Source organism: Aulonocara sp. 'chitande type north' Nkhata Bay, linkage group LG17, assembly GCF_057382095.1.
Source record: "Aulonocara sp. 'chitande type north' Nkhata Bay isolate Kocher_YH1m ecotype deep benthic linkage group LG17, A_spYH_male_GT1.1, whole genome shotgun sequence".
Lineage (NCBI taxonomy): Eukaryota > Metazoa > Chordata > Actinopteri > Cichliformes > Cichlidae > Aulonocara > Aulonocara sp. 'chitande type north' Nkhata Bay.
The window spans coordinates 34,868,897-34,880,773 of NC_141360.1; positions in this window are offsets into that span (position 1 = coordinate 34,868,897).

Below are 11,877 nucleotides of genomic sequence, written 5' to 3' on the forward strand. Positions count from 1 at the left end.
CTCTAGGCCTGCGAGACTGATTCCTAAGCAGGAATGTGAGCTATTTTTAAAATGTGAGCACATTTGTCATTTGCTTTGGTTGTGACACAAGATGAAAAATGGAAAATATCCAAAGCAAATGCAGTGTTTCTGTCTTGCTTGTGTCAGTGTCCATCTTAAGGTAATTGAGGAAAGAAGCTAACGAGCTCAGCTTCATATTTTAAAGTAGCAAGTAGCTAAGCAAACCTTAGCTGGCCAGGCCAGCTAACTTAAAAGCGAGCTCCACAGAAGCTAGCTTTTAGCTAAGCTGTTACCCAGGAGAAGCTTGTTGCTGGTAATGTTGTGGAAGAGATGATCCTGTCATTAATTTACTTAAAACAGCGTCACAATGATATAGTCAGAGGTAAACTGACAGCAGGCTACACAGATACTGGACAGTATAACCAACATGCAAAAGCTAAGTGCAAAGAAACATTTGGTTTTTTAACCTAAAGTTAGCAGGTTTTTTGTTATTGGATTTACATGTTGGTATAAAGATTACTGCGTCTTTTTGGAGACTGCAGGTTTAGGGATATTCATTTGGAATAATGACAGTATCTCAAAGAAATTAAAGAAAAATAATATCAAACATTCAAATAAGTCCTGTTGTTTCATTTTTTTCCCCCAGAATAATCACATTTTAATGATCAGATTAGTTCACTCTAAACCTTTGTACATGCTGACATGGATTTTTAAATTATGCTGCTTGGACAAAATGCAATGAATACAATAACTCCATCTGCTAATACACAAATGAACAGATTGTCAAGGTAGGTGGTGATGGAGAGAGGACCCAAAGGCAGGAAATGGAGGCAGACTGAATGAAGGAATAAAAAGGGCCTTCATTGGCTGATACAAACACAACATAAAGCCCAAAAGTGAACCAAGAAGGAATAAGAAATACTGGAACACAAAGAGTATAAAGATGACTATATCTACAAACATGGCTGATTGGTGAATCAACAACAGAAGGAACAGAACAGAAGGAAGGAAAAAAAAGAGTAATGTCTCTGCACAACTGTAATCCCATATTCCATTTGTGCCTATGGCTTGTGCGGAGGACAAAAAAAAATATCCCTGTATACATGTTCCAACCCTACAGAAGGGTTAGGAAGATTGTTTTGATGATTACATGATCCCAAAGAAAAATGAATTCATGCATATTTCAGGCATGTATCTTGCAACACAATGTATTTCATAGCTAACATTTATTTTGGCACCATATTGACTATGGTGCTTGGGTGCCTGTGAGGCTCTTGTGTGACTCAATATTTTATCTGTTAGTGTACCACAAGCAGAGAGTTTCTCACTGTGTGACAATGTGTGCAATAAAGTGGCAGCTTGAGTGACACTGCACTCCAGTAGAAGTCACTTGATCCTGTCTGGGGTATGTTGACCTTTTGTAAGCTGGCTCCAATCCTATGCTGGCACCTTTAGAAAACTGGCCCAAAGCCAGTGTTTTCAGAGCAGAGGACTACTTTTTCTGTAAGGCCCTGTACCGATGAGACGCAGTGCAAATTTGGCACAAAGACTGTGGTGTGCACTGACAAAAAGTAGCAGTGACGGGAAGAATCTGAGAAACAAGGACAGAATCTTGATTATCTGGGGTTACCCAGAGGTGTAAGGCTGCTTGTTATTTTCCTGACTAGCTCGTATGCCAACGTGTAAGGATTATAAATTAATCAGTGCTGCACCAGGCGGAGGGATAAGGCTGCACATTTACAGATCTAGATAGCAGTGAGAGGTGCAGAAGCTGTTAGAAACCACAACAAATTGTATTTCCTTTTCAGCCCGCTCCCCTTCAAGATTTACAGAAAAATCTGCAACAAATGACAACAGAGTTTTAGTACTTATGGCATATTTAGCATTGAGATAGCTTAACCTTCACACACTACATAAATTACACATATTTCTTTTTCTTGTTTGAAATGAAGGAATGTTTAAAAGGAACCAAATGATTTGAACTAGGTTCACATCAGGCTGCTGGGTGTCACAGATGTAGCACGAACACACCCAGCACCTTGTGATACAAGACTAAAATGAGAGCCTGTCATCAGATGTTAATGCTCTCGTCACTCCTCCTCTCACATTGCAGTGTGGATTGTGTGTTAGCATTTGTAACTATGGGTATGTGGTTATATGGGGATATGGTGGCTATCCTGTGAGAGATACCCTCTATCCTATATAAGCCACCAAATACTTAAAAAAGGCATCAACTGTTTACTTGTACTGTTGAATTGTGTTACCTTAGTGAGACCATGTTGTCTGTGTATTGACAAAGAGAAACTGATGAAGGAAATGGTATATAAGCCTTTAAAATGTGTCCGTGTCCTGTATTGTTGTACAGAATGTCAGTACTTCTGCTAAGGCTGATTAATCAGTTCATCTCGTAGTATAGTCTTACACATAAATGTCCACCAGCAGCTTTCAATAAAAAAAATAAATGCAAATTTGTGCAAAAAAAAAAAAAAGTCATGCAATGACACATTTCTTCCAGCAGATGTAAGTGTGGCTCCATTTTTTAAAGAATCCACTATAATTGAGGATTGGAAACCAAAATTATGGTTAAAGGTTTTAGTAGTACACACACACACACACACACACACACACACACACACACACACACACACACACATATTTTTTTTTTAGATTTGTGCAGTCACTTTATTTGAAATGTGTGACAAAATCTATAAAAATCGTCAACTGAGCACGATGAATAGAGGCAGTCGATTCAGTGACAAATGCAACAGTCCTGTGGCAAAAAAAATCAGTGCACACTGAAGTGCACTGGCTGGGACAAGAGGGTGCATGAGGACAGGATATGTGAGTGGAAGAGAGCGCAAAATGCGGCGGGGCCGTGTTGCGCGGCCTAAGGGGACCAGAGGCACTCTGCTGACAGATTGGAGACCTGACAGACTGCATAGTCCACACTCTTCCCGGTCGTGGAACCGCTTTCTATTCAACCCTCTCTGCTCCGCCTTCCTCTGCAGTTGGCTTCCTGGGCTTTGCTCCCTCAACCAGCATCATCGGTCTGCGACCCTATACCAACCAACTCCGTCTCAGCTCTTTCTCCCCCCCCCCTCCACCCCGCATCTAGGCCTTCCTCCTCCGCCATGCTTAGTGACTCGACATTCCCAGATGTCCGCTGGCTCTTGCATCACTGAGACAACAAGGCTTTCTGCTGTTGCCACTTGGCATTTGAAAAGTTGTACATGGGTGAGTGGGACACTATCACCCACTGTGTGGGTGTAATGTACAGGGTTCTTCTAAGAACAAAGCAATGACGTACTATCATAAGAGTGCATATTTTATGTGCTTCATGCCAGACTGTAGATAGGATGTAAAACTGATAGATGGCAGTTAATACACTTGTGCTTCTTCCACATTTCATAAATGTGGTGAATGACTCAAATAAAGTTGTATTCCAAAATGCGCATTCCACTTTAGAGTACTCACCACACAGTGTATCTTATACTTAGTACTCATTACACAGCTCCTACATCCTCTGCTTTCATTTGCAGCATTACCGTGATGACAGAGTTGTTTGTCATCTTTAGCGTTGAGATTTTTTTCATCGGTACAACGAGGAGGTGTGAGAAACAAATGAGGAAGATGAGCAGAAGAGGAGGAGGAGGAGGTGGAGATATATCACTCATACGGTATGCTGTATTAATGTGAGACTATTTGATTTAGGCAAAAACTGTGCAACAGCAAGAGGAGGATGACAAGGAAGAGAAGATAATGTGATATCAAACCCCATGTAACACTTCTCATAACAAGATTTCAAAGTCTATCCCGCTGGGGGGAGATAACGGTTGATAGTGAGTACTTCATGAGATCCTGGATAGTAGGAGTGGAAAACAAATAATCTTGTTAAACAGGTTGCATTTACCCTAAAAAAACTAAAATAACACAATTTACTTTAAAATTGCACAAAGCATATGCACAATGATTTCATAGGTTGGGGATTTGTTTTTAGCACAGAGTGAATCACAATAAGCTGTTTTCTGTGCTGTCCTGTGACTCAGCCAGCTAATACAAGGAGACATGCCATTTTTGAGAGAGTCTCCCCTCTGCATCCCTGTATGAACCCAAAAGAAAAGCCACAGTGGTTCTTTGTTCTTTGCGAGCGAGCAAGCAATCAAGCAAGCAAGCATCTAAGCCTTTGTTTGGCAATAATTTCCAAGGTTAGAAACCCACTTTGCTTTTCTCCATAGCAAAGAGATATAAAGGAAAATGCAGTGGGAAATTCAAAACATTCATCTAGTACAGGGGTCGGCAACCCTGGGCACGCATGCCACAGTTGGCACGCGAAGGGTTAACTGATGTCACGACCATAGCTGGACTGGCCATAGATGGTGATTTTTCGTTTTTATGGGCCGATGATTTTATTTTTTTTATTTTTTTTGGTAACGGTGTAAACAATGAAAGGTGGTGAATTGTCCAGATGCTGGCAGATGTGTAAAAAAAAACTCAGTTGTTTGGTGGTGGCTATAGCGGAGCTGCCACAAGAGGCCAGGTGGATGAGGGAAAGGGGAGGCAGGAGGAGGAGAGACCCGAGGCGGCCGCCGGTCCGAGTGTCAGGTGAACTGAACTTCAGGTAAGAAGTTATGACCTGCAGTCTATCTGGGTCAGATATAAACCAAGTTTAGGGGTAGTTTATTTTTGTTGGGCTGAGTTTTTACAGTCAGTTACAATAACTCATACTGCGTAGTAGCTAGCATGACGGAGTTTCTATACAGCTGGGTGGATGCTATGATTTTACTGATAGTGAACTTTATTTTATTCATAAGGTTAGTTAGTAGAGTTGCCAACCGTGCCGTAAAAAACGGAATCGTACAGAGAAAATATTACGCGTTTCGTATTGAGCCGAGAAGGAATACAGTTTGTCCCGTAATTCGGCTAGGATGAAAAAAGACACAAAGCTGGAGTTAATCTGCGTCTTTACGCTGTCAGCTGCCTCTTCTTCTCTTATTCAATCATGAAACTGATCAATGATCAGCTGATCGGTATTTCTGACGCAAGGGGCGTTTGTTTATCGCCCACTTTGCGCCAGAAAGAGGAAACCAGCGGATGTTGCACTAAACAACAGCAGCACGTTTAAGCTTGATCAGCTGTTGTTAGAATTTATTTAATATTACCTTCTAGTATCAACTGATGTTTGCTGGCACCACAGCTGTAAAGGCTGCTGGTCATGATGTCGGTTTGTATATCTGGTGAGAGGGAAACATGCAGATGAAACCAGGAGATGTCCTTACTGAATCATCAGAGCTGAACAGGTGATGGAGAAACAGGTTTACCTTTTAGGTGACATGAATGAGTTGAAGGGAAGTTATGAACTGTTTCTGAGAGACAAATAACACCAGGATACTTTTCTATGTAGCTGACAGCTGGTAACTGTGCAGGGGCGGGTCTAGCAAAGTTTTGCCAGGGGGCCAGGTAGGGCATTAACAGGGAAAGGGGGGCACAAAGAAATACTTTTCTTTCTTATTCTCATTTAAAATGTTTAATAAATAATTATCTGATTCTTACAACCAAAGTTTTTATCTGATGTACAACGTATAGAAATCATACATATACCAACAAGACAGTGTACATCACTGTCACAACAGCGTTTGTTTTCATTCAAAGGCTTTATGGCTTTTCCTTTAATACCTGGTGGGCCGGTCTCTAGTCAAAATGCCCAGGCCAATTTTTTGTCCTAGTCCAGCCCTGGGCACGACACGCAGTGAATTAATCTGAGAAGGTGCATTAAAAAATAAATGGCGGTGCACATCGCAAATTAGCTTGCATAGACACACTAGTTGTCAGTTTTTTCAGGCGATGTTGAAATTTCCACATTCTGACACTTCAAATGGTTCAGGAGCTGTCCACTCAGCACAGCAACTGTTAATATAGAGCGTTATTAAATTTATTGCTAATGCAATTATATGGCACATTGACTTCTGAGGAAATTTTAGATGGCACTCGTCATCAAAAAGGTTGCCTACCCCTGATCTAGTACATGCAGATACAGCCACGATCCCTTACTGCTTCTATATTTGTTTATTATTCCTGCATGCACCTGTTACTCGTGACTCACATCGTAGTCTTTTCTTGATATCAGAGTACTACATCTAAAAGACAACTGCATATGGCCAGTCCTTGACTTAACATAGGATGAGCACATGGTTACTAATTTAAGTGATTATTTCCCAGAAAGTCAAATCAAATCACTTTTATTGTCACATCACATGTGCAGGTACATTGGTACAGCACATGTGAGTGAAATTCTTGTGTGCGAGCTTCACAAGCAACAGAGTTGTGCAAAATACAATAATGTAAACAAGCAAAATACAAGAATGGCTACATCTGAAACTAATAAATATATGTACAATATATAATAGTATATGCATTTCTGGATGTGTATACTAAATATTTTTCTACGTGTGTGTGTGTGTGTGTGTGTGTACACATATTTTACAAATTAAATAGAGTAAACAATAAATAAAATATATAAAATAAAATATACAGAGTGAGACATGTGCAAAACAGTGGCGTTACTGTACAGTATGGAGTGCATAATGTTAAAGTTCCAGTAGTGAAGCTGAGGTGTCTATGAAGTGTTCAGCAGTCTGATGGCCTGATGGAAAAAGCTGTCTCTCAGTCTGCTGGTACGGGACCGGATGCTGCAGAACCTCCTTCCTGATGGAAGTAGTCTGAACTTGGCTGGGGTGACTGGAGTCCTTGATGATCATATCAGTGTAACAATAAAATCAGCCTATTGGTTGTGGCAACTTGGGGGTTATATTCAATCAATCAATCAGTCAATCAATCAATCAATCATTCAAGGCTTTATTCTCCACATGCAGGTTACAGTGGAATGGGACCCCCCACCCCTCCGACCTTACACACACAACACAGACATCACATGGGGATACAGGTCGGAGATCGGTAGCGTTACAGAAAAACACTGAAATATACACTACAATGGGAAAGTACAAGAGGAAAAAAAAAGACCTCTACTCATGCTGGGCTCCTATGGGAGGACAGCATGAGAACAGGAAACAAAGAAACTCCTCTGCACAAAAAGCACATAAATGTCCACAGCACAACATTATGGAACACGTGACAAGCCATATTGGTATATTGAGTTTGCAAAGTTTGCAAAGTACAGTAATTCAGAGTTGATGTATGGTTGTTTCCTTTGGGTTTCTTCTTAGGCTGGTCAAAATGCCACCTAGGATGTAAAACCATTGCATGTCTAAGTAGTAGAACATCTTCCTTTATTCCCAATTTAAAAAACAAAAAAACAAAAACAGCCCATAAAGCATAAAACTAGTTCTTGTCATTTAAAAAAAAATTTCAACAAATGTAAGACTTACAAAAAAAAATCCCACAGTGAACAACAACTTGAATGTTCATCCCAGCATTCCCTTTTTCCTGACACTTGATTGATGAGCAGCACCCTGTCAATCCAGTTCCTGCTAAAGACGCCTTTTCCCCAGCTGATGGCTGAGGATGATTAGAGAACAAGCCACCAATGGGAACCCCAGTAGCAGCCCTCCAGGTGTCTTAGGCCTTGCCTTCTTCCTTCGATTTTGACTTGTGGGGTGAATCTTTGTAACCCATACAAAATAAGTGGTCAACACTGTTGCCAGCATTCATGCTTGCGAGTAGTGCATTATGTGTTAATTATCGTGTGGTTATCTCACAGTGTTTTGTATGTGGTGGAAGCCACAATAACAACATAGATATGCTAGTAATTTTTCCCCCCTCCTGCGCCCCTACTTGTTGTTGAGTGGTTGTTATTTTGTGTTCACTTTGGGCTTCAAAGAACTAAAAGGCCTTGATAAAGCCCTCATTATACACTGTTGTTGGACACAGATGGCTGACAACATGACAGCAGGAGAGTCATTCCTGTGACACCTCTTTGAAATCCACCACTTGAGGCACATGTGCAGTTGATATGAAAAACTATACAGAATATGAAATAAATAACTTTAAAGAATCTGAGATATACAGCTATACAGAAATGGGAACTATGCAAGTTGTAAACAGTTGTAGGATTAAAGATTATCGAATGTACAGAATGATTATTTACACAGAGCTATACAGTAGTGCAGTTAAGATAAGTGAGGGTGTAGATAGTTTCTACAGAGGCTATATAAAGTGCTAGTGGTTGTGAGTGGTGGTTCAGTCTATGTTATTATTGTGTGTTTGATGGTACAGTTGTCCATTGTGGGTGTGTGTATGTTCAGTCCATGAGTTTAACGTGGGTCAGATGTCAGGAGGCAGAGTTCAGGAGTCTGACAGCTGTGGGGAAGAAGCTGTTCCGGTACCTGGTGGTCTTAGTCCGGAGGCTCCTGTAGCACCTCCCAGAGGGCAGGAGGGTGAAGAGTCCATGTGATGGGTGACTAGGGTCTTTGATGATTTTCCCAGCCCTTTTCAGACACCGCTTCCTGTAGATGTCTTTTATGGCAGGAAGTGGTGCTCCAGCGATGCGCTGGGCAGTTAGCTGTAGCATCTCAAGCTGCCTGTGCCCATGTCCACAAAAGAATGTAAGAGTGAGTCTTTAAGCAGTGTTAGGGAAGCTACAGTATACAAAATTAGTAGTAAATTACAAAATATTTGGTACTTTGTAAAAAAGTAATGAAAAGTTGTGCAGTGTTGTAACAATGAAGCTGTTGTAGGGTAGAAATGGCTCATCGCTGCTTTTGTTACCTGCTGAAAATGAAGCTTTGGCATCACTATCACAAGCTCTGTGTTAAATGATGCTTGCAAAGAGTTGGTGTTATGTTATAGGTGGATAGCTGTTTCTGGCGTGGGGACAGCTTGCACTTTATTCTTCTCTACTCCAAGACACAATAAATAAATTCCGCTTCCTGTAATCTTAGTTGTAGCATGAATAAGCCATAAATTTACCGTACTTCCTTTTAACTGACAAAACACCAAGAGTTAAAGTGTGCCCAATACAGCATTGACAGGAAATTTGTGTATCTTGAGCTATTAATTCCTTCTGGTGAGAGAAAATTACATCATGGGCCAAATCGAAGTGTGAATTTGTATTTCCAAACAACATTTTAAAAATATTTCATTTAAAAGTTGAGAAGAACGCATTTTCAGGAAGGCGTATAGGCTATCCACTGAAATTAATTAAAACTTACACTGAGATATGGACATATAAGGGTAAAAAAAGAAGCTTTGATTAAGGCCGGGAAGGTCAGGGCATGTGACAGTCAGAAGACAGATAACGGACCTCTCTGAAAGCCCCCAGTAAATCTGTCTGCATGCCATTTAGAGTGCTGGCCTGACCTAAATGTCAGAGCAACATTTAACCATATAACTCTGTCTCTCATCCTCTCATTCTCCCCGTGATTTTGGTTGCATAAGAGAGTTAAATCACTTGCACTCATCTTACACCGAGATCTGTTTGTTTCCTAAAACCTTCGAAAGCAAAGGAGAACCCAACAAACAAAATGGCCACAAACCAACAGACATTCTCATGTGTGCTGATAAAGCTCGTGAAAGGATTTTCAAGCCTCAAGACTGGTAAAGTTGTGAAGCCTTTTTAAAACACCCAGCACATTTGAGCTCATATTTCACTGTAAACAAGCAATTTGTTTGTAGTTTAAATAGAAAAAAAAAAGATTTTTATGCACAATGTCTGGTGTAATACCATTATCCTTCCTGTGACATGTCACAGAGACATAAAAGTAACATTATCCACTGATTTTATTGCTTGCTCTCTGGAGCAGAATAGCATTGTGAGGCTAAGAGTTTAGGACAGAAGGGACACAGTTTTCCGTGATTCATTCAGCGAGTCCAAACCCAAGGTAAACTGTGTCATGTTTTGTGTGTGTGTGTGTGTGTGTGTGTGTGTGTGTGTGTGTGTGTGTGTGTGTGTGTGTGCGTGCCTGTGTGTGGAGATCTCTTTATGGCGCATGACTAAGTCTTCACATTCACATGTGTCTGTGTTTAGAACAATGGCTTTGCACGAGTGGGTGTGTGGGGTATGGGTGTGTGACATGCTACAAAATTAGAATGCATGTATTTCTAACATTCACATGAACGTGTGCTTGTATATAGCCATGTGTGGGCAGTTGGGACTACACAGTGAGCGCACCATATTGAGAAACAACATATTGTTGGCAGCCAGGCTCGCATGAATTGGTTTCATCACAGAGCTTTCCTTTCTCACTCTACTGTATATGTTTCTCCTTTGGAGGAAAAAGGTCACACATTAAGCATAATCAGTCTTTCAATTTTCATTGCATTTTAATCTTTTTGCCTCATTGCCAGCTTTTCCTTGTTTTGTCTTTCTGAATCTAGTCTTTTTTGTTGGTGAATTTTGCTCAGGGATTCTACCCAGCAGCTATGTAGCTATTTTCTTTTAGAGCAAATAGTCCTCTTTAATGGTAATGAGTAGGGCTAGCTCAAGCCAAACCAAATGTTTTCATTTGGTTTGGCAGTAGCAATTAAATTATTCTACTCTTTCTATAATATCAGTCCAGTACTTATATTTTGTGTCCAAGGAGCCAGCGGTCTTGAACAATTGTTCTCCAGGTTTTCTAAAGGTTTTCAAAACATTTTATTTGGACATTTTTCATTCATTTCATTAATTTTATTTTTCATTCCTGTTCAGTCCAGTCCTTGTACCTTAACACTAAACACATAACTTGCAATGAATAAGTTGTCCTAATGTAGTTATCTTAAGTAAGCTTTAATTCGTTTTTTTAAGCAACGAGTTTGCATAGCTTTTTTTAGATTCTGGGAACTAATTTGATTTTACAGTGTACCTGTAAGCATAAAAAGTCTCCTAACTCAAGACATAAACCAGTGTTTGTCTAACAGTTTCACAGGCAAAAAAAATAGTACTTTTGCATGAAGAAGGAGGCTCCCAGAGAGCTATTGGTAGAAAACATGGGGTGGGAAAAACATGGAAATAGGAAGAATAAAAGTGTTCGTACCAAATATTGACTTTCAAGTTTGTTAGAATTGTCCAAACTCTGTTTTTGTCTGACACACTATATTTCCATGTGTGTCTGCACATGTTTCAATCATGTTTCAATCATTGCACCTATTTCCCATTCTTGTAACAGCTTATACAACAGGGTCTCGAACTCCAGGCCTCGAGGGCCAGTGTCCTGCAGGTTTTAGATCTCACCCTGGGTCAACACACCTGAATCAAATGATTAGTTCATTACCAGGCCTCTGGAGAACTTCAAGACATGTTGAGGAGGTAATTTAGTCATTTAAATCAGCTGTGTTGGATCAAGGACACATCTAAAACCTGCAGAACACCGGCCCTTGAGGCCTGAATTTCGAGATCACTGTTATACAATACAGAATTGGATGTGGCTCAAGAATTTTGAGTATTACTTTAAGAGGACAATCTTAAGTCATTTATGTTAGCTGTCATATTTACTCAAACTAGAAAGAAAGGGACAGTTAATGAGGAACTGCAAGCCCTGTGCAAACATGAAGTAAACAATACAAAGCTTTTAAAAAGCAAGGAAAGTACAAAGAATGAGAAAGCAAGTGGAGTGACAAAATGGAGCGCCCAAAATCACACTAAAAATATGGGTCAGGTGAGGGGTTGGGGTGTGATGGATCAAAGGAAAGATGGATTCTAAAGGATGTTAAGAAAATAGGATAAAGCAGATAGAGGGATGAGAGTTGTGCCATTGCCGCTGTGTATGAGGTGACCCTGAGGCCAATTGATTTTTACAACTCTGTTATTGTAAATCATCAGCGTAACTGGGTGTCTGTTAGTTTCTTTGTGTGTATTTTTGTGTGTGACAGTATGTTTAGTGCATTTGAGTGTGTGTTACCTAAATCACCTGACGGTGTGACACGGTGTTAAAAGTCACTGCAAGT